Here is a 24,478-nt window from a genome sequence, read left to right as displayed (position 1 = left end):
ATCAGAAGATGATAAATTAATTTGCACTTGACAGCTAATGAATTATTTTTGAAGTGCAGCCACTTTGCACACAAGGTCTCACAGACAGCTGATTAGATGAATGATCAACTAACTTGGTTCAGTGGAGCTGAAAGTTAGCCAGGGGACTATGCTCATCTTTGAATATTGCCATGGGATCTATATCATCAAACTGAACCACAAACCAGGCAGAAGGGGCCTTGTTTAGCATCTCATCCACAAGATGGTATCCCTGACAATGTAGCTGTCCCTCAGTACTGCACTGAAGTGTAAGCCTAGATTATGTGTTTAAATCCTGGAGTGTGGGTTAAACTCACAACCTAGCAAGAGTGCTACTAACTGAGCCAAGCTGAAACTTCAGACTGACTGCTAATGTTCCCTGTATTCTTGTTGTGCACAGCCTATTTATTTAAGTGCGCAGGCCCTTCTAAATTTTTGTGTAGCTGTGCATGCGCTGTAACTTAGAGGCCAATTTGTGCTCTGCCTGCATGGGAGCCTCTGGATTGTCAACACGGCTGCACAGCTTAGAAGAAACATTGCTGACTGCTTTAGGCTGTAAGATCTTGCTTTTAAATTCAGCATTTTATGTTATCCTGGTGGGGTTTTTTCTCTGAAGTCTGCGGTGTGTCTTTGTCAGCAAAGGATCAGTATTGCTTTAATAACAAGGCAGCCTCAGAAGTTAACGGGAGTTATAGAGAAGGTGCATTCTGGTTGCCGTTGGATACAACCGTACAGAGGGAACCAACCACTTTCAGCTAGTGCATCCTGGTTGCCTTGGACACAGCCACTCAGACTAAGGATCGAGATACAATGTTGCGATTATCTTTTTTGAACTGTTTTTTTAGTGGAGACGGACTGTTCTAACAGACAGACAGCTGGATCAGCATGAACAGAACAGAGATCTCTGGTAATTTAAACTGAAGGAAGGGAAGTTAGACTGTGACCATCTTTTATCCTCAAAAATTCTAAAGCCAAATTGATTCATTGAAAAGTGTTTGCGAGTGGTTGATCTACAGTGGCCATCGCTGGTGAACGAGGAGTTGAGGTTTCGGATGTTGGACATTTTTTGAAATTCCCGTTGGATGGCAGCGAGGACTTCAAGCAATCTTGGACTGTTCCACATCGCAAGTTTTCCCTTACATTGGTTATTCTGGCGATTGTCCTGATGAGTGCAAGATGAGAAGCTTTGACAACATGTCTCTATTTTCAGCAATATACAGAACTATATTTCTTGTTTTTTGATGTCCATTTCATTGTAACAAGGTGGAAAAATACAAATATTCAAAATTATAGTTTATAATCAAATACCTTCATTTTCATCTACACATATATTCTTCTTTTCGCTGTCCTTCATACTAGCTACTTTGTATGCTGCTTCCTTAGATTTTTGAGAAGTTTACTGCTCCTGGCATCACAGTTTCCCAGCTTCTAGAATCAGGCATGCAGCTTATTGTATTTTTAAGAAGGATGAGTATATTGTGCAGTGATTTATTTACTCATTTCTAGTATTTTTAATCTGGTTTTGTTTCTTTAAATTGTTTCCTTTCTGGGCTTCTTGCACTGAAACTGATATGGACTGACTTAAATTTGTTATAAGTTTGAACATAGTAAACCCTTAAGTTTATTTTTTTTTTTAATTGCTGTTCTTGGGGCATAGACTGCTAGTTTTTTCCAGAAACATCCTCACATTTCAACTCTCAAAATAGACATTTCAGAGAACAATAAATAGCTTTTATCTTCTTTTGATCTAGGTATAATCCCTTGGACTCATAATATACAAAAGCAGATCACAGTACCTCAACTGAGTTACTTAGGAAGAGGAGTTGGCCATTTAGCCCCTCGAGCCCATTCTGCCCTTCAGAGAGATGATGGCTGATCTGCGACCTAACTTCAAATACCCACCTTTGCCCATATCTTAATAAAATCTATCAATCTCCATCTTAAAATTAACAATTGATCAAGCATCAATTGCCATTGCAACAAAGGGTTCCAAATTTCCACCACCTTTTGTGTTTCTTAATTTCACTCCTGAAAAGTCTGGCTCTAATTTTAAGCCTATGCACCCTAGTCCTAGACACTACAATTCTGATTCTAGTGCAAACTAAATTATATAATCAGAATTAGTCTGCATGACTATACCAGAAGGTATTACTTTATATAATGCTCTAGATTCTGATTATATATATTAGTTTGTGTTAGAACTAGGGATCAAGGAACTCTGTTAAGTTACATATATTACTTCTGTACACATCCCTGATCCAAAAGACAAATATAGCCTGTAAAAAGAGAGCCAATCGCTACATGTAGTCAGCCTCCATTTGCAGAGGGTGCATAAGTACTGAGTCATCCAGCCACACAATGGTTTCAAGAGGTATACCAATACAAGTGCAAAGTACTGGAGATGCTGGAAATCTGAAATAAAACAGAAAACGCTAGAAATGCTCAGCAGGTTGGGCAGCATCCATGGAGAGAAAAACAGCTAAGGTTTCAGGTCTGTGACCTATCGTCAGAACTGATGAGAGAATAGCAATAATTTGGTTATCCAGCATTATTTGTTTCAGTGGATGTTTTTAAAAAAAAAAGTGTGGTGACTGGAATTCATCTCCATTGTATCCAAACAGTATTCATGCCTGAAAATATAGATATTACAGATTTAAAAAGAATGACTACCACCCAAGACTTGAAGTATTACAGCAAACATACAGTAAACATGAACTCATTCTGAAATTAAAAACAGAAAATGCTGGAACTACTCAGCAGGTCAGGCTACATCTGTGGAGAGTGAAACAGTTGACGTTTCAGATTAATGACCTTTCATCAGAACTAGGGAAAGTTAGAGGTTTTAAGCAAGTGCAGAGGTAGGAGAGGGGAACCTCTTGTGTTAGGGTGGAAGGCAGGAGAGATTAAATGACAAAAGGACTGATAGTGCAAGGCCAAAAGAAAAAGTAATGGGACAAGTCAAGAAACAAAAGATGGATTCAGAGGAAGTGTAAATGGGAAAAACAGAATCACCAACAGCTGCAGTTCGAAAAAAATAGGGGAAGAGGTTATGATTTGAAATTAGTGAATTTGATGAGTCTGGATGGCTGTAAAATACCTAATGGAAAGATGAGGTGTTGTTCTTTGAGCTTACGTTAAGCTTCGTTGGAACAGTACAGGAGGCCAATGTCAGTGGGAGTGGGAGAATTAAAATGACAGACAACTGGAAGCTAAGGGTTATGCTTGCAGAACGAACAGACTTGTTTTGTAAAGCAGTCACCCAGTCTGTGTTTGGTGTTCTCACTGTAGATAGGACTACAATAGTGAGCAGTGAAGACAGCATTCTAAATTGAAAGTACAGAAAATTGCTGTTTTACCTAGAAGGAGTCGTTGAGGCTTTGGGCAGTGGGAAGAGAGAAAGTAATAGGGCAAATGTTGCACCTCCTGTGCTTGCTTGGGAAGGGTAGGAGTGAACCAGAGTGGCATAGAGTCAAGAGTCTCTTCAGAATATTGAAAGGGAAGGGGAGGAGAAAATGTGTTTAGTGGGGCATTATGCTAGAGGTTGTTGAAATGATGGAGGATGGTAAGTTGAATGTGGACACTGATGGAGTGGAATGTGAAAACAAGGGAAAAGAACAGAATTGCGGAAATAAAATAGACACAGTTCAAGAGCCCTGTCAACCACAGTGGAGGGAAATCCTTCGTTGAGGAAAATGGGAGACCTATTGGAAGCACTGGTATGAAAGGTGGCGTCAGCAGAACAGATGTGATGGAGAAACTGGGAAAATGGAATAGAATTCTTATAGGAAGCTGGATGTGAGGAAATGTAGTCTAGGTAGCTGTAGGAGTCAGTGGACTTGGTGGATATTGGTAAGTACCCTATCTCTAGAAATGGAGGCAGTGAGATTGAGGAAGGGAAGGAAATAATCGGAGCTTGTGAGGGAAGGGTGGAAATTGAAAGCAAAGTTGATGAAATTTCCCAGCTCGGGATGAAAGTAAGAAACGACACCAATACAGTCATCAATGTATTGGGAAAAGAGGTGAGGGAGGGACCTGAGAAGGACTGAAACGAAGAATGTTCCACATAGCTCATGAAAAGGCATGCATTTCTAAGACCCATATGGGTTCCCATAGCAGCACCTTTTATTTGGGAGATGTGAGTGGAATCAAAGGAGAAGATTCAGCCAGGTGAAAGAGAAGGGTAGTAGATTGGGACTGTTTGGGCCTCCGTTTCAGGAAGAATCAGAGAATTATCAGGCCATCCTGGTGGGCAATGATAGTGTAAAGAGATTGGAAGTCCATGGTGAAAAGAAAACAGTTAAGGCCAGGAAGTTGGAAATTGTAAATGGGGACGATAGCGGTAATGTTACTGGACTAGTAATCGGGAGGCCTGGACTAATCGTTTGGAGACAGGAGCTTAAATCCCACCACGGCAGCTGGGGAAATTTAAATTCAAGTAATAAATATGGAATAAAATGCTAAGTCTCAATCATAAATCTGGTCCACTAATGTCCATCGGGGAGGAAATCTGCCATCCTTACCTGGTCTGGTCTAGACATGATTCTAAACTCCTCTCTGAAATGACCTAAGAAGCTATTCAGGTTGATCTCTTTCCAAGATCTAGTCAAGTTTGCGTTTAGTTTAGCTTTAACATTAAATTGTAGTTTCTTTCAGTCTTAGTGGTAGACAAGCTGCCTGCTAATGTCAGCTGCACAATTAGTTGATTAGGTAGCTAGTTAGAACTGGTTATTTGGCCAGCAGGGCTTAACTAACCCTAAGGTCTCTGTAATTCCAGCTGGTATAAATACAGGGGGTTTTGCTAACACATGAAGTAAGTAGCATTAAGTTCTGCTCGACTGAGTGCTGCACGACAAGTGTTTAACTCGGTGAATTTGTTAAGTGTGGGAATTCGGTGTAGTGAGGGAGGACGTGCTGTTCTGGTCTTCTACAGAACAACCAGTGATCAAGAGAGGGTGCTGCAGACAGTGAGAGCTGAAGCCCAAAAGCATTAATTAGGTGAGCAGGTAGGTGATTGGTTGGTGAGTTTTAAGGTTTTTTCCTTTATAAACGGGGGCAGTAGTTTAAAATGGTACTGGGGAGATATAAGTATTAAATTTGTAGCTTAGCTAGTTAAACTACATAATATACTACACATTATCAGTGATATTTCTAAACTTGAAACCTAATGAGTTGAATAAAACAATAGAGATGGCAGGACAGGTGCTGTGTTGCAGCTGTAGCATGTGGGAGTTGGTGGACACTCGTGTGATCTACTGCAACCACATCTGCAGTAAGTGTCTGCAGCTCGAGGAAATTCGGCTCAGAGTTGATGAGCTGGAGTCAGATTTGGACACTGTGATGCATCAGGGAGAGGGAAAGTTACCTGAACATTTTGTTCCAGGAGGCAGTCACATCCCTTCAGCTGGATGCTTCAAATTTGGTCTCTGGGACAGAAGGGTGTGACAATGAGTGAGGCAGGTATGGGGATCCAGAAAGTAGCAATGGAGGAGCCTCAGCCTTTGCACTTGTCCAACATGTTCAAAGCTCTTGCAGCTTGTGTGGAAGACAGTAGTGATTGCAGGGAGGATGAGCAAACTGACCACAGCACTGTGGTGCAAGGGGGCATTGAAGTGGTTTGGGGGGGTGGGGGAAGAGTAAAAAGGAATATAGTAGTAGGGGACAGTATAGTTAGGGCGATCGATACTGTTCCCTGCAGCTGAGACAGAGAGTCCCAAAGGCTGTGTTGTCTGGGGTTAAGGACATCTCCTTGGGGCTGGAGAGGAACTTCGAGTGGGAGGGGGAGGATCCTGTTGTCGTGGTCCATCTGGGTACCAAAGACGTAGGCAGGACTAAGAAAGATGTTCTGCTGAGGGATTATGAGCAGCTGGGGCTAAATTAAAAGGAGAACCACAGAGGTGGTGACCTCTCGTCATGACCAAATTGGCATAGGGTAAATAAGATCAGAGAGTTGAAAGCGGGGCTCAAAGAATGGTGTGGGAGAAATGGGTTTCAATTCATGGGGAACTGGCATCAGTATTGACGAAAGAGGAAGCTGTATTATTGCGACAGCCTTTATCTGAACTGTGCTGGTACCAGTGTCCTGGTGAATCGTATAACTGAGAGGACTTTAAAATAAATAGTGAGGTGGGCGAATGAGGGTTCAGGTAAGGGGAAATTTAAAAAGGTAACGAAAAGGACAAGGCACTAGTGTAGGGTACAATACAGATGATAACTAGAGTGACAGGAAGGGACAGAGCATACAAGCATAAGAGTGCACCAGCGAATATGGGAAAATTATAAAAAGACAAAATTAATGGCTCTTTATCTGAATACACGCAGCATTTGTAACAAGATAGATGAATTAATAGTACAAATAAAAATAAATAGGTATGATATAGCCATTACAGAAATGTGGTTGTAAGGTAACCAAGGCTGGAAACTAAATATTTGACATTTCGGGAGGTTGGGAAGAGAGGAAAAGGAGGTGGGGTAGCCCTTAATAAAGGATGAGATCAGTACAGTAGTGAGAAATGATCTTGGCTCGGAAGGTCAAGATGCAGAATAAGTTTGGGTGGAGATATGAAACAGCAAAGCCAAGAAGTCACTGGTGGAAGTAGTTTATAGGCCCCCTAACGGCTACACTGTAGGACAGAATATAAATCAAGAAATAATAAGGGCTTGTAGGAGAGGTACTGCAATAATCGTGGGTGATTTTAATCTTCATATAGATTGGACTAATTAAATTGGCAAAAGTATCCTGGAGGATAAGTTCATCAAGTGTATTGGGGACAGTTTCTTAGAACAATATGTTCTGGAACCAACCCAGGAGCAGGCTATTTTAGACCTGGTAATGTGTAATGAGACAGGATTAAGAAAGTGGACTGGGAAAATAATTTAAAAGCTTAGACAGTAGAGAAGCAGTGGCACTCATTTAAGGAGATATTTCATAACTCTCAACAAAGATATATTCCATTGAGAAAGAGAGACCTCGAAGGATGCACCATCTGTGACCAAGGAAGTTGAGTAAGGTATCAAATTGAAAGAAAAGGCGTATAATGCTGCAAAGATTAGTGGTAGGCCAGAAGATTGGGAAAATCTTAGAAACCAGCAGAGGATGACTTTATAAAAAAAAAAGAGAAATTGGAGTATGAATGTAAAGTAGTAAGAAATATAAAGACAGTTAAAGCTTCTACAAATATATAAAATGGAAGAGAGTAGCTAAAGTAAGTGGTGTTCCCTTAGAGGATGAGACTGGAGAATTAATAATGGGAAACCAGGAAATGACAGACTTTGAGCAAGAATTTTGTATCTGTCTTCACAGTAGAAGACACAAAAAGCATCCCAAGAATAGCAGAAAATAGGCAAAAAGGAGAGAGGAACTTAAAACAATCACTATCACTCGAGGAAAAAGTACGAGGAAAACTAGTGGGGCTAAAGGCTGACTAGTCCCCTGAACCTGATGGCCTGCACCCTAGGGTCTTAAAAGAAGTGGCTGCAGAGGTAATGGATGCATTGCTTGTAATCTTCCAAAATTCCCTGGATTCTGGAATAGTCCCAGCGGATTGTAAACTGCAGATGTTGGGAGGGGCAAAAAGCAGGAAGCTATAGGCCAGTTAGCCTAACATCTGTCATTGGGAAAATGTTAGAATCCATTGTTAAGGAAGTAGTAGCAGAACATTTAGAAAATCATAATGCAATCAGGCAAAATCAACATGGTTTTACGAAAGGGAAATAGTGTGACAAATTTAATATGATCTTTGAGGATGTAACCACCACCTTCTCAAAGGCAGTTAGGGATGGGCAATAAATGCTGTCCTAGCCAGCGATGCCCACATCCCATGAATTTAAAAAAAAACAAAGGGTAGATAAAAGGGGACCAGCAAATGTAATGTATTTGGAAATCCAAAAGGCATTCGATAAGGTGCCACATATAAAATTACTACACAAGATAAGAGCTCTTGGTGTTGGGGGTAATATTAGCATGGATGGAGGATGGCTATCTAACGAGAAACAGAATTGGGATAAATAGGACATTTTCAGGTTGGCAAACTGTAACCAGTGGAGTACCACAGGCATCAGTGCAGGGGCCTCAACTATTTAGGAGCTATATAAATGACTTGGATGAAGGGACCAACTGTACTGTAGCCAAATTTACAGACGATACAAAGGTAGGTTGGAAAGCAAGTTGTGAGGAGGGCACAAAGTGTCTGCAAAGAAATATAGATAGTGTTACAACCAGGTGAGAAAGGTGTCCAGGGGTCCCTCTCGGCCTTCACTTGGTCTTAACATAACAGGGTTTAATTTTTTAAAACACCATGTTTTTAGCTCCCCCTGGTGAATCCTTGTTCATTGCTTTCCAATTATAAGGCAAAGAAACCAGCACAAACAGGCTTTTAGGTTTAAGGAAGAATAGTTGAAATTTATTAAACTTGAACTTTAACTCTAATTCGGTTGACGCCTACCGATACATGACGCGCCCATGCTATCATGCATACGCGATACACACATGCAAATAGAGACAGAAAAGAGTGGAAGAAAAATAAAGTGGAAATGTTTGAGGCAATATCTGAAGAGTTTTTGTTACGGTTCTTCGAGCTCACTGTTGAGTCCTTGATTGTAGGTAGATCTTTCTTTTCGTTGGGGCTCAGTATTATTCTTAAATCTTGTTCGCTGTAGGAGATTTTTCTCTCTTGGGGTTCAGTGGATTCAGAGGCTTGAGAAAGAGATGGGAGCAGACAGGAGAGATCTTCTCCGTGTAGGAGCAAACAGTCTTTTGGAGTTCAAACTCTCTGGGGCTAGTTCAGAAGGCTCTGGAGCAGCCAATTAGTCATGCGACCAGTTGGTCTAACCAGTTTTGGATTGTATCAGCTTAGCAGTCTCTGGAATGCTTCTCTTACACGCAATACCTGGTGATCAAGCTCCATTGTGAGTTGAATATGTCAAGGAATGGGCCTTTGTCCTTCCAAGCTCTGTCTGTTAATATGCAAATGTCTTTTTCCAGCCATGGCTGATCTGTTAAGCAAGTCATTTTCTTGCTCCAGCAACAGTTTAAAATCAATGATCATGACAAAATTAGCGTGCCTCATTCTTAGCAGGTGGGGGCCTAGCATAACAGTAGGGAATGTGGCAGTTGGAGTATAATGTTGGAAAATGAGGTTTTCCACTTTGGCAGAAAGAATAGAAAAGGATTATTTACATAGAGAGAGACTGAGAATGCTGTGGTACGGAGGGATCTGTGTGTCTTTGTATATGAATCTCAAAAAGTTAGCATGCACATAGTCAGTAATTAGGAAGGCAAAAGAAATGTTGGCATTTATTGCAAGGGGTATGGAGTACAAAAGTAGGGAACTCTTCCTACAACTATGCAGGGCATTGATGAGACTGCACCAATAGTACTGTGTACAGTTTTGATCTCCGTACTTAAGGGATATGCTTACGTTGGAAGCAGATCAGAGAAGGTTCACCAGCCTGATTTCTGGGATGAAGAGGTTGTCTTATGAGGAAATGTTGAGCAGATTGAGCCTATGCTCTTTGGAGTTTAGAAGAATACGAGGTGATCTTATTGAAACATAAGATTCTGAGGGGACTTGACAGGGTAGACACTAAGAGGATGTTTCACCACATGGGGGAATTTAGAACTAGGGGATACAGTTTCAAAATAAGCGGTCTCCCTTTCAAGACTGAGATGAGAAGGAATTTCTTCTGAGGATCACTAATCTTTGGAATTCTCTTCCCCAGACAGCATTGGAGGCTGGGTCATTGAATATATTCAAGGCTGAGTTAGATAGATTTTTGATCTACAAAGGAGTCGAAGGTTTTGGGGGGGGCAGGCAGGAAAGTGGAGTGAAGGCCACAATCAGATCAGCCATGATGTGCTTGAATAGAGGAGGAGGCTCGAGTGGCTGAATGGCTTACTCTTGCTCCTATTTCTTATGTTCTCACGTTCAGTTGTAAGAAAATGAAAGGTGTATCAAGCGCAGTGTTGAAGAATAAAACTGGATGGACCACCTGACATCAATCTAGGCACCGGAAATGACAAAGGCACACCTTTCCTAGTCGACCCTGCAAGCGCTCTTTGCTCAGTTCTGGGGACTTGAGTCAAAATTGGGAGAGCTGTCCCACAAACAGGTCAAATAACAGTCTGATAGTCATGCAGAATCACCCCTTAGAGCCAATGTCCTAGACTCCTCCATCACCATCCCTGGGTATATCCTATCCCGCCAGCAGAACAGACCCATTAGTGGTCATGGCACAGTGAATACAGTCAGGAGGGAATGACATTGACTTCAGACCCCATGAAGTCTCATAGCATCAGGTCAAATATGGGCAAGGAAACTTACTGCTGATGACCACCTACAGCCTTCCCTCAGCTGATGAGTCAGTGCTCCTCCATGTTGAATACAATTGGAAGAAGCACAGAACACTGCTACTGACTGAAATGCTCATGTTTTCAAGGACATTATCTGCCACACAGGGTCTGTGGCAATTGGTGAGAGAACCACCTCTCCAATCTACCTGTCAAAGATGGATCTATCCATGACCGTATTGGTGGGAGTAACCACTGCAGACTCCTTGTGGAGACTAAATCGTCTTCGCACTGGGAGCATCCATCCCACCCTCCATCGTTGTTCTGTGGCATTATCACCGTGCTACTCTACCATAACCATCAAGCCAGGGGACCAGCCCTGTTTCAAGGTGGAGTGTAAGAGCATGCCAGGAGCAGCACCAAGCATACCTAAAAATGAGGTGCCAACCTGGTAAAACTGCAGCGCGCAACAACATGCATGCTAAACAGTAGAAGCAGCATGCGATCGAGCTAAGCGATCCTACAACCAACAGGTCAGATCAAAGCTCTGCAGTCCTGCCACATCCAGTCGTGAATGGCGGTGGATATTTAACAACTAACCGCAGGGGGAGGCTCCACAAATCCTATCTTCAGTGGTGGGGGGTACCTTGCATGTCAGTGTGGAAAAACAAGGCTGAAGCATTTGCAACCATCTTCTGCCAGAAATGCCGAGTGGATGATCCATTTCGACCTCCTCCTTAGGTCCCCACCATCAGAGATTCTGGTTTTTAGACAATTTAATTCTCTCTACGTGATATCAGGAAATGGCTGAAGGAACTGGATACAACAAAGGCTATGAGCCCTGATAACATCCTGGCTGTTGTATTGAAAATTTGTGTTCCAGAACTAGTCACGCACATATCCAAGCTTTCCTATACAGTTGCAACACCGGCGTCTACCCAACAATGTGGAAAATTGCCCAGGTATATCCTGTGTGCAAAAACGGGAACAAATACAATCTAGCCAATTGCTGCCCATTCGTCTGCTCTCAATCAACAGAAAAGTGATGGAAGGTGTCTTCAACAGTGATATAAAGCAGCACTTACTCAGCCATAATCTGCTCTGCTTGGGTTCTGCCAAGGCCGCTCGGCTCTAGAACTCGTTATAGCCTTGGTCCAAAAATGGACAAAAGAGCTAAATTCCAGAGGTGAGGTGAGAGTGACTGCTGTTGGCTTCAGGACAGAGACGAGCGGAGCCCGAGGAGGAGCAGCAGCACCGGAAATTTGAAAAAGCGCACCAATACCTGTGTGGGAGAGAGACCGAGGGGAGCGGAGCCGGGGAAAAAATTGAAAAGTGACATCAGAGTGATGTCACATTGAACAGTGACAGCTGGGAAACGAAAAGCAGCTGGGGTCAGTATTCAGGTAAGTTTTTAATTTAATTGAATCAACATAGAGTAAGACTTGATTAGTTTATATACTTATAAATCAAAGACTAAAGCGGATTTTAAAAAAACTGAAGACCAGTCGGAAATTTAAATAACAAATTAAAAGCTAGTTATATAAAATAGAGATGCAGGCCCAGGCGATGTGTTGTACCTGTGTGATGTGGGAACTGGTGGGCACATCTGTAGCAAGTGTTGGCTGCTCGAGGAACTCCGTCTCAGAGTTGATGAACTGAAGACTGAGCTTCAGACACTGGTGCACATCAGGGAAGGGGAGAGGTATCTGGACGCTGTGTTTCAGAAGACAGTCGCACCCCTTAGCTTAACTACCTTGGATTTGGCCAGTGGTCAGGGACGGGAGGGTGTGACTATGAGTGAGGCAGGTAAAGGGATCCAGGAGGTAGTGCTGTAGGAGCCTCAGCCCTCGTCCTTGTCCAACAGGTTCGAGATTCTTGCTCCCTGTGTGGACGAGAGCAGGGACTGTAGGGAGGATAAGCAAACTGACCACAGCACTGTGGTACAGGGAGCCATTCAAGTGGGGGGAGAAAAGAAAAATGTAGTCATAATCGGGGATAGTATAGTTAGAGGCATAGACACTGTTCTCTGTGGCCAGGATCGAGAGTCCTGAAGGCTTTGTTGCCGGCCTGGTGCCAGGGTTCGGGATATCTCATCTGGGCTGCAGAGGAACTTGGAGTGGGAGGGGAAAGATCCAGTTGTCGTGGTCCACGTAGGTACCAACGATATAGGTAGAACGAGGTTAGAGGTTCTGCTGAGGGAATATGAGCAGCTAGGGGCTAAATTAAAAAGCAGAACCAAAAAGGTAATCTCCAGATTACTACCTGGGCCTCGAGCAAATTGACAAAGGGTTAATAAGATTAAAGAGGTAAATGCATGGCTCAAAGATTAGTGTGGGAGAAATGGGTTCGAATTCGTGGGACATTAGCACCAGTACTGGGGAAGGAGGGAGCTGTTCCGATGGGATGGGCTCCACCTGAATCACGCTGGGACCAGAGTCCTGGCGAATCGCATAACTAGGGCTGTAGATAAGGCTTTAAACTAAATGGTGGGAGGGAGGATTCAGTTGCATGGAAAAACAGGAAGTCAAAGTTAAAGGAGAAGGTAGGAGTGCAGGTTAGTGGTGAGGCTGATTGTTACCAGAAAATAAAAGAAAGGGACAGAACGTGTGAACATCATATTACACCAAGGAATCGTACAAGAGTAGGGAAATTTAATAATAGAACAAAAATAAAGGCTTTGTATCTGAATGCACGAAGCATTCAGAATAAAATAAATGAGTTAACCGCAAATAGAGACAAATGGGTATGATTTAGTGGCGATTACTGAGACGTGGTTGCAGGGAAACCAGGTTTGGGAATTGAATATCCAAGGGTACTCAGCATTTCGGAAGGATAGACAGGAAGGAAAAGTTGGTGGTGTAGCTTTGTTAGTGAAGGAAGAGATCAGTGCTGTGGTGAGAAATGATATAGGCACTGGAGATCAAGGCAGAGAATCAGTCTGGGTAGAAATAAGAAATAGCAAGGGAAAGAATTCACTGGTGGGAGTAATCTATAGGTCCCCAAACAGTAGTTCTGCAGTGGGGCACAGTATAAACCAGGAAATATTGGGGGCTTGTATGAAAGGTATGGAAATAATCATGGGTGATTTTAGTATGCGTATAGACTGGATTAATCAAATTGGCAAGGGTAGCCTTGAGGGAGAGTTAATTGAATGTATTAGAGATTGTATTTTGGAGCAATATGTTGTGGAACCAACCAGGAAACAGACTATTCTAGATTTGGTGTTGTGTAGTGAGGTGGGATTAATAAATGATCTCATAGTTAAGGATCTCTAGGGAAAAGTGATCGTAGCATGCTAGAATTTCAAATTCAGTTTGAAGGCAAGAAGCTGGAGTCCCACATGAGCGTTCTGGAGTTAAACACAGGTAATTATATAGGCATGAGGACAGATTTGGCCCTAGTGGACTGGGCAGAAAGACTGCAAGGTAGGACAGTTGATGAACAGTGGTAGATGGTTAAAGAGATATTCAATTTATCCCAACTAAAATATATTCCAGAGAGGAAGAAAAATTCTAGGAGGGGGAAAAAACATCAATGGCTAAGCAAGGAAGTTAAGGATAACATAAAGACAAAAACTAAAGCATACCATATTGCAAAGGCCAGTGGCAGGCTGGAAGATTGGGAAACTTTTAAAGATCAACAAAGGGTTACTAAAAAAGTAATAAAAAGAGCAAAGGTAAATTTATGAAAGAAAACTAGCACAAAATATAAAAACGGATAGCAAAAGCTTCTATAAGTATATAAAAGGGAAGAGATTAGCTAAAGTGAATGTTCATCCTTGGAGGATGAGACTGGGGAGTTAATAGAAGGGAACACAGAAATGGCAGAGACACTAAATCAGTATTTTGTTTCAGTTTTCACGGAGAACACTAGTATCATCCCAATAGTAACCGGTAATGCAGAGGTTATAGAAAGGGAGGAACTTCGAACAATCATCATCACTAGGGAAAAAGTACTGAGCAAACTATTGTGTCGAAGGCAGACAAGTCCCCCAGGGCCTGATGGCCTACATCCTAGGGTCTTAAAGGAAGTGGCAGTGGAGATAGTGGATCCAAAATTCTCTGGATATGGGAAAAGTTCCAGTGGATTGGAAAAAAGCTAATGTAATGCCCTTATTCAAAAAGGGAGGGAGGCAGAAAGTAGGAAACTATAGAGCAGTTAGTTTAACATCTGTCGTTGGGAAATTGTTAGAATCCATTATTTAAGAAGTAATAACAGGATATCATCACCCTCTATAAAAACAAAGGTGACTGCGGTGACTGCAACATCTACCGTGGAATCTCTCTGCTCAGCATAGTGGGGACAGTCTTTGCTCGAGTCGCTCTAAACAGACTCTTGAAGCTGACCGAGCGCATCTACCCTGAGGCACAGTGTGGCTTCCGTGCGGAGAGATCGACCGTTGACATGCTGTTCTCCCTTCGTCAGATACAGGAGAAACGCGGCAAACAGATGCCCCTCTACGTTGCTTTCATTGACCTCACCAAAGCCTTTGACCTCGTCAGCAGACATGGTCTCTTCAGTCTACTAGAAAAGATTGGATGTCCACCAAAGCTACTAAGTATCATCACCTCATTCCATGACAATATGAAAGGCACAATTCAACATGGCGGCACCTCATCAGACCCCTTTCCTATCCTGAGTGGCGTGAAACAGGGCTGTGTTCTCGCGCCCACACTTTTTGGGATTTTCTTCTCCCTGCTGCTTTCACATGCATTCAAGTCTTCTGAAGAAGGAGTTTTCCTCCACACAAGATCAGGGGGCAGGTTGTTCAACCTTGCACGTCTAAGAGCGAAGTCCAAAGTACGGAAAGTCCTCATCAGGGAACTCCTCTTTGCTGACGATGCTGCTTTAACATCTCACACTGAAGAGTGCCTGCAATGAATTTGGCCTAACCATCAGCCTCAAGAAAACAAACATCGTGGGACAGGACGTCAGAAATGCTCCATCCATCAATATTGGCGACCACGCTCTGGAAGTGGTTCAAGAGTTCACCTACCTAGGCTCAACTATCACCAGTAACCTGTCTCTAGATACAGAAATCAACAAGCGCATGGGAAAGGCTTCCACTGCTATGTCCAGACTGGCCAAGAGAGTGTGGGAAAATGGCGCACTGACACGGAACACAAAGGTCCAAGTGTATCAAGCCTGTGTCCTCAGTACCTTGCTCTATGGCAGCGAGGCCTGGACAACGTATGTCAGCCAAGAGTGACGTCTCAATTCATTCCATTTTCGCTGCCTCCGGAGAATACTTGGCATCAGGTGGCAGGACCGTATCTCCAACACAGAAGTCCTCGAGGCAGCCAACATCCCTAGCTTATACACGCTACTGAGTCAGCGGCGCTTGAGATGGCTTGGCCATGTGAGCCGCATGGAAGATGGCAGGATCCCCAAAGATACATTGTACAGCGAGCTCGCCACTGGTATCAGACCCACCGGCCGTCCATGTCTCTGCTTCAAAGACGTCTGCAAACGCGACATGAAGTCCTGTGACATTGATCACAAGTCGTGGGAGTCAGTTGCCAGCGTTCGCCAGAGCTGGCGGGCAGTCATTAAGGCGGGGCTAAAGTGTGGCAAGTCGAAGAGACTTAGCAGTTGGCAGGAAAAAAGACAAAAACGCAAGGGGGAAGCCAACTGTGTAACAGCCCCGACAATCAAATTTTTCTGCAGCACCTGTGGAAGAGCCTGTCACTCTAGAATTGGCATTTATAGCCACTCCAGGCGCTGCTCCACAAACCACTGACCACCTGCAGGCGCTTACCCATTGTCTCTCGAGACAAGGAGGCCAAAGAACAGGACATTTAGAAAGTCAAAACGCAATCCATCAGAGTCAGCATGGTTTTATGAAGGGTAAATCGTGTTTGACTAATTTGCTAGAGTTCTTTGCAGCTGTAACAAGCAAAGTGGATAATGGGGATCCTGTAGATGTAGTTTATCTGGACTTCCAGAAGACATTTGATAAGGTGCCACACAAAAGGTTAATACCCAAGCTAAGTTCACATGGGGTTAGGGGCAATTTGTTAGCTTGGATAGAGGATTGGCTAACTAACAGAAAACAGAGTCGGGATAAATGGATCTTTTTCTGGTTGGCAAGATGTAACTAGTGGGGTGCCATAGGGTTCGGTCCTCGGGCCCCAACTATTTACAATCTATATAAATGACTTGGATGCAGGGATAGAAGGTACTATAGTCAAATTTGCAGCTGACACTAAAATAGGTGGGATAGTAAGTTGCAATAAAGAAATCAGAAATCTACATAAAAATATGGATAGATTCAATAAATGGGCCAAAAATTGGCAGATGGATTTTAACGTGGATAAGTGTGAAGTTATCCATTTTGGTCGGAAGAATAGAAAGGCAAATTATTATCTAAATGGAGAGAAACTTCAGAGTGCTTCAGTGCAGAGGGATCTGGGTGTCCTCGTGCATGAATCGCAGAAAACTAGTTTGCAGGTACAGCAGGTGATAAGGAAGGCAAATGGAATTTTGGCATTTATTGCTAAAGGAATAGAGTATGAAAGTAGAAGTGTTTCTGCAACTGTACAAGGCATTGATGAGACTGCACCTGGAGTCTTGCGTACAGTTTTGGTCCCCTTACTTGAGGAGGGATGTAGTTGCATTGGAGGCAGTTCAGAGGAGGTTCACTAGATTGATTCCAGAGATGAGGGGTTTGTCTTATGAAGAGAGATTGAGCAGTTTAGGCCTTTACTCTCTGGAGTTTAGAAGAATGAGAGGAGATCTAATTGAGGTATATAAGATGATTAAGGGGATTGACAAAGTAGACATAGAGAGGATGTTTCCTTTTGTGGGGCAATCTAGAACGAGAGGTCATCGTTTTAGGATAAGGAGTAGCAGATTTAAAACGGAGATGAGCAGAAATTACTTCTCTCAAAGGGTCGTGAATCTGTGGAATTCACTACCCCAGAGTGCGGTGGATGCCGGGACATTGGGTAAATTTGAGGAGATGGACAGATTTTAAATTAGAAATGACTTGAAGGGTTACGTAGAACGGGCAGGAAAGTAGAGTTGAGGCCAAGATGCGATCAGCCATGATCGTATTGAATGGTGGAGCAGGCTCGAGGGGCTGAATTGCCTACTCCTGCTCCTTGTTCTTATGTTGGTGGTCAATCGTCTCAGCCCCAGTACATCGCTACAGGCATTCTTCAGGGTCGTAGCCTAGGCCCAACCATCTTCAGCTACTTCATCATTGACCTTCCTTCCAACATAAGGTCAGAAGTGGGGATGTTTGCTGATAATTGCACAGTATTCAGTACCATTCGCACCACCTCAGATACTGAAGCAGTCAGTTTCCAGATGCACCAAGACAACATTCAGGCTTGGGCTGATGAGTGGCAAGTGACATTCGTGCCACACAAGTGCCAGGCAATGACCATCTCCAATTAGGGAGTATCTAACCATTTCTCCTTGATGATCAGTGGCGCAGTGGTTAGTACTGCAGCCTCACAGCTCCAGGGACCCGGGTTCGATTCTGGGTACTGCCTGTGTGGAGTTTGCAAGTTCTCCCTGTGTCTGCGTGGGTTTTCTCCGGGTGCTCCGGTTTCCTCCCACAAGCCAAAAGACTTGCAGGTTGGTAGGTAAATTGGCCGTTATAAATTGTCACTAGTACAGGTAGGTGGTAGGGAAATATAGGGACAGATGGGGATGTTTGGTAGGAATATGGGATTAGTGTAGGATTAGTATAAATGGGTGGTTGATGGTCGGCACAGACTCGGTGGGCCGAAGGGCCTGTTTCAGTGCTGTATCTCTAATCTAATCTAATCTAAAATCAACAGCAGTGCCTTCGCTGAATCCCAAACCATCAACATCCTGGGATTACCACTGACCAGAAACTTAACTGAACATGCTATGTAAATACTGTGGCGACAAGGGCAGGTCAGAGGCTGGGAATTTTGTGGCGAGTGACTCATCTCCTGATTCTCCGAAGCCTGTCCACCATCTGCAAGGCACAAATTAGGCTTGTGATGGAATACTCTCCATTTGCCTGCATGTGCATGCAGCTCCAACAACACTGAAGAAACTCATCATCCAGGAAAAAGCAGCCCACTTGATTGGGACCCTATCCACCACCTTCAACATTAATTTCTTCCACTACCATTGCACAGTGGTAGCAGTGTGTACCATTTACAAAATGCACTGCAGCAGTTTGCCAAGGCTGCTTGGACAGCACCTTCCAAACCCGTGACCTCTACCACCTAGAAGGACAAGGACAGTAGACGCATGGGAAGACCACCATCTGCAAGACCCCTCCAAGTCGCACACCATCCTGACTCGGAACTATATTGCTGCTCCTTTTGCTGCCATTGGGTCAAAATCCTGGAACTCCCTTCCGAACTGCTCTGTGGGTGTACCTCTACCACAGACTGCAGCAGTTCAAGAAGGCGGTTCACCACTACCTTCTCGAGGGCAATTACAGAAGAGCAATAAATGGTGGCCTTGCAAGTGACATTCATGTCCAAAGAACAAATTTTTTAAATAATGTTAGTGGTAGAGAGCGTCAGCAGAGTCATGGATGTAGATGAGAAGAGACTGGACAAGGGGAGAGACTAGAATAGAGAAAGAAAGATACTTGTTCTGTGGGGAAGAACAGATTGAAACCATGAATCGATCAGAATAGTCCTCTTTGCAGATTTTGGGAAAGATGTAGAAGAGTTCTGTGAACAGTGGGGACTTTGACATTGGATGCTGTGGAGGGAAGATCTCAAGATGTGAAGTCAGTGACAGTCATGGAAACAAAACCTTGATGTCCAATGGTGGGGTCATAGTTCAGGGTGAAGTAGGGGGAGGTAATCAAAGTTGGCAGAGTTGATGTTTCAGATGGATGACCTTTCATCTAATGACAAGTCATGACCTGAAAGGTCAAGTCTCTTTCTCTCCACAGATGCTACTCGACCTACTGAGTATTTCCAGCATTTTCAGTTTTTATTTCAGATTTCCAGCATCCATACTATTTTGCTTTTAAATCAGTTGGCATTCACCCTCGGCTGGGTAGAAGTTGGTTCGACGAACAGTGCCACCCTTGTCAACAGATTTAATTACTGTTAGGGTTGGATCTGAGAGAACGGACTGCTGTAAGTTCAGAGGGAGATGAGTTAGAGTAAGTGAGGGTAGCAAAGAAATTGAGGTAGCCAATGAGAACTGCTGGCATAACGATGAAAAGATCTAGAGGTTTAGAAGCCATAGGGAAGGGCCCAGGTGGTATGAGAATTCTGCTAACTTCAGAAGCGTTTGTTGTTTAGATGGAAGAGTCCAGGCTGAAGCATTGACATACAGGCGAAGGAAGAAGAGCTCACCGTTGTGCAGAACTCGAGATTGCTTGAGGTGGGGGCTTAAGGGGATGAAGCTGGGGCTTTACTGAAGACTGATAGTTTGGGGTTAGAGGGGATAGTGTAAATATGACAGGGTGAGATTGGAAGAATGGATGGGTTTAGAGGAAGTGAAGGGGAAGAGGAATCTGGAGGTGCATTGGTATCCAAGAGTTGTTGAGCTTGCGATCCTTGACACCTGAAAAGATGTTTTTTGTTAAAATTCCAGATGAGGCGAAGGATGAAATGGAACTGCAGATCAGAACAGCTTTAAGATAGAGGGAATCGGTGTTGTTCAAGAGAGGCTAAGAAAATGCATGTGGCGTCATATGACATTGAGCAATGGCAAGAGCAGTGGTTCAAGGAACCTAGGAGCAGGAGTAGGCCATTCAGCCCTTCGAGCCTGCTCCGCCATTCTAGATCATGGCTGATTGTCTACCTCAACTCCGTATTCCCACACTATCCTCATATCTCTTGATGTCATTAGCAACTAGAAATCTATCGATCTCCGTCTTGAACTTACTCAGTGACTGAGCTTCCACCGCCCTCTGAGGCAGAGAATTCTAAAGATTCACTACCGTCTGAGTGAAGAAGCTCCTCCTCATCTCGGTCCTAAATAACTTGCCTTTATTCTGAGATTGTGTCCCCTGGTTCTGGACCCCACAGCCAGGGGAACCATCCTTTCTGCATCAGTGTTGCTGAAGAAAGAAAGGTTGAGAACATGCGTGTGGCGTTATATGACATTGAGCTATGGCAAGAGCAGTGATTCAAGGAACATAGGAGCAGTAGGCCATTCAGCCCTTCAAGTCTGTCTGTCCCTTTAAGAATTTTGTAAGTTTCTGTGAGATCACCCATTATCTAAACTCCAGAGAACACAGGCCGAGTCTCCTCAATCTCTCCTTCTCGGACAATCCCACCATCCCAGGAATCAGACAGGTGAATCTCCACTGCACTCATTCTGTGGAAAGTATATCTTTCCTCAGGCAAGGGGACCAGAGCTGCACACTGTATTCCAGGTGCGGCCTCACCACTGCTCTATACAATTGAAGCAAGACTTCTTTGCTGCTGAACTCAAATCCTCTTGCAATAAATGCTAACATACCATTTGCCTTCCTAATTGCTTGCTGCACCTGCATGTTAGCTTTCAGTGACTTATGAACAAGGACCCCTAGGTCCCTTTGGACATCAACACTTTCTAATCTCTCACTATTTAAATACTCTGCACCTCCATTCCTCCTACCAAAGTGGATAACCTCACAGTTATCCACGTTATATTCCATCTTGCCCACTCGCTCAGTCTGTCCAAATCCCTTTGAAGCCTCTTTGCATCCTCCTCATAACTCACGTTCCCACCAAGTTTTGTGTCATCCGCAAACTTGGAAATATTACAATTGGTCCCTGCATCCAAATCATTGATATTAGATTGTGAACAGCTGGGGCCCAAGCACTGATCCTTGTAGTACCCCACTGGTCACAGCCTGACCAACAGAGAATGATCAATTTATCCCTGCTGTTTTCTGCCCATTACCCAATTCCTGCTAGTATATGACCCCCAATCCCAGTGGAACGCTGAATATCTTGGAGATATTTGTAATCATGGATGCATCCGAAATGTGAAGGGTGGAATTTCAGTTGGAATCAACGTGGAATAAGTCTGAACCAGAGACGGTTACTTGAGGAAAGAGATGTGGCTGTGAAAGTGAGCTTTGGTAGATACCTGATCAAACATGGCTCATTCTATCTCGTAGATGCACATGAAAATTGCTCAAATGTTCTTCTTAGTTCCAAGGCAACTTGTCAGCCTAGAATTTATAGGACAGCTGAATTAAAACTTAAATGTAATTCTGAAGGAAGTCTTCTGACTACCGTGCACCTGGCTTTTTCTCAAGGAAACGCACTGAGGACTTGCACGTAGTAGTCAGTCACTGGTAATGTGTGCTGTAGGCAGTTCCTTACTGTCTGTCAAGGGCAGCAGGATTGAGGTAACAGGAGCTTATAATCGACGGTTAGCAGCACCTAGTAAGCGAAGGAACACAGCAGTTGGGGACAGCTATCCATAGTAATAGTCCGTTTTTGTCTGTCCAGAATGTTTTGATTGGTCAGTTTAAGGAGCGCAGCGGTTGGTGGGTGGTGACTGGCATACATGGGATGCGTGGAGGACAGGAGTGCATGATGCAAGTGCGGCTGCCAACAGTTAGTGGGCGGGTGTGGTTTGTGGAGAACAAAAACAACGTAAGGTCAGGGGAGCCCAACAACAAGGTTAGCCTGGCTGGCGAGATTGTTGATGGGAGTGATAGAGGATAGCATAGTAAGGATGAAATGGGAGGGGTGGATGAGATGATGGAATTGGCTGTGTGGCAAAATGGCTGTGATAATTGTGATACAAATTTTTTTTGAAAGCTATATGTTCTAAAAATGAAGATTCACTAGATTTCAATGAAAAAGTTTTCGAAAAGCTGTCAGGTGAATTAAAAGAATACATCAGTGTTGATTCTGTAGATGAAGATGACAGCCTATACTGTGCAGAGTTTCTACAATGTCTTACTGCAATGGACATGCCACTGTACAAGCTTAGACTCAAGGAAGGAGCAGTTATAGTATTGCTATGAAACTTGAATTCAAAACGAGGACTTTGTCATGGAACAAGATTGGTAGTTAGGAAGCTGTTTTCTTCCATCGTAGATGCTGAAATTATAACAGGCAGATTTCAAGGAAATAAAGTGTTTATTCCTCGAATAATATTGAACCCATCAAATGTAAACCTGCCTTTTCAACTCTGGAGAAAGCAGTTCCGAATTAGACTTACATATTCTATGACTATAAACAAGTCACAAGGCCAGAACTTGACAGAATTTGTATTTATATTCCTAGGCCTGTGTTTACACATGGACAGCTTTATGTAGCTTTTTCCAGAGGTAGAAGATTTGATTTTGTTAGTCTTTGCTGGAAGAATAACTAGAAATCCTGTATTTAAAGAAGCATTGTTGCAGTAAAGATACTAATTTGACTGCAAATCTTTTGCAGGTTGCTGCTAGTTCTTTACTAAAACCAAAGCCAAGTTAAGTAAACCACAAAGCCAAAAAAAGCAGCCTCACCTCTTGAAAGTGCAGTGCATTTTTACTGATTAAAATAGTATTAACTAAATACTAGGGGATGTTATTCAGTACCCTAACAGATCATGAGAAGGTGTATCTATCACCTTGGTCCTTGAGCTGGCCTTCTGCCCGCCGTGTCTCACTTAGGGCAGTGATATCAAAGTTGTAGTGGCAGAGTTCTCGGGTATGATAGCAGTGCAACATTCAGGTCTGTTGCTGCTGGGGTTGTCCATAAGACTCCTGATATTCCAGGTCCCGAATTTCACAGAGGGTGCAAGATGCCTGTGCATGGGTTCTTGTAATGTGGGGTAGCCATTGCACACCGTCTACCATACGGTCCTCCACTCAGCAAGGGCAAACATAGACGATGAAACTCTGCATCACCTCCAATGTGCCAGTGCAACCTTCAGTCATCTGAGGAAAAGAGTGTTTGACGACAAAGACTTCAAACCTGGCACCAAGCTCGTAGTCTACAGGGCCGCAATATTACCTGCCCTCCTGTATGCGTTGGAAACATGGACACAGCAGACATCTGACAGCCCTGGAGATATGTCACCAGTAGTGCCTCTGCAAGATCCTGCAAATTCAGTGGTAGAACAGGCGCTCCAATATTAGTATCCTCTCAGGCCAGCATCCCCAGTATCGAGACACTGGTCATGGCTAGTCAGTTACGTTGGGTGGTCACATCGTCCATGTGCCTGACACAAGACTCGCAAAACAGGTTTTCCACTCCGAGCTCCCTCACGGCAAGAGGCTACCAGGAGGGCAGAGGAAATGCTACAAGGATGTCCTTAAAGTCTCCCTGAAAACATGTGACATCACTGATTCTTGGGAATCTCTTGCAGTGATCTCACCGAATGGCAGAAAGGACTCGAAGGGCTGAATGGCCTACTCCTATTTCTTGTATACTTGCCACTTATCATCCCAAGCCTGAATGTTGTCCAGGTCTTGCTGCATGTGGGCATATCTGCTTCATTATCTGGAGGAGTTGCGAATGGCACTGAACACTCTGCGATCATCAACGAACATCCCCACTTTTGGCCTTAGGTTAGCGGGAAGGTCATTGATGAAGCAGCTGAAGATGGTTGGGCCGAGGATACTACCCTGAGGAACTTATGCAGCGATGTTCTGGGGCTGAGACGATTTGGTCTCCAACCACAACCATCTTCCTTTGTGCTAGGTATGACTCCAACCAGTGGAGAGTTTTCCCCCAGTTCACATTGACTTCAATTTTCCTACGCCGTCTGATGCCACACTTGGTCGAATGCTGCCTTGATGCCAAGGGCAGTCATTCTAACCTAGACTCCGGAATTCAGTTTTTTTTTCTTTCCATGTTTGGATCAAGGCTGTAATAAAGGTCCGGAGCTGAGAGGTCCTGGTGGAACCCAAACTGAGCATCGGCAAGCAGGTTTTTGCTGAATAAGTGTTGCTTAATAGTATGGTCAACGATACCTTCCGTCACCTAACTGTTTATTGAGAGTACAATGATGGGGTGTTATTTGACCGGATTGGATATGTCCTGCTTATTGTGGGCAGGATTTACCAAGGCAATTCTCCACTTTGTCGGGTCAATGCCAGTGTTGTAGCTGTATTGGAACAGCTTGGATATGGTCATGGTTAGTTCTAGAGTACAAGTCTTCATTGTGCAGCCAGAATGTTGTCAGGGCCCATAGCCTTTGTTGTATCTAGTGCCTTCAGCTTTTTCTTGATATCATGTGGAGTGAATCAAATTGTCTGCAAAACATCATCTATGATGGTGG

The 24,478-nt window shown here is 43.7% G+C and overlaps 1 protein-coding gene across 3 annotated transcripts in view; it reads left to right on the top strand.

Annotated features, from left to right (window-relative positions):
• galnt1 (UDP-N-acetyl-alpha-D-galactosamine:polypeptide N-acetylgalactosaminyltransferase 1) overlaps window positions 1-24,478 on the top strand; it is a 203,273-nt gene that overhangs the window by 115,835 nt on the left and 62,960 nt on the right. The gene's annotated exons all lie outside the window — the stretch shown is intronic.

Source organism: Heterodontus francisci, chromosome 2, assembly GCF_036365525.1.
Source record: "Heterodontus francisci isolate sHetFra1 chromosome 2, sHetFra1.hap1, whole genome shotgun sequence".
NCBI lineage: Eukaryota > Metazoa > Chordata > Chondrichthyes > Heterodontiformes > Heterodontidae > Heterodontus > Heterodontus francisci.
This window is presented reverse-complemented; position numbering and strand designations above follow the sequence as displayed.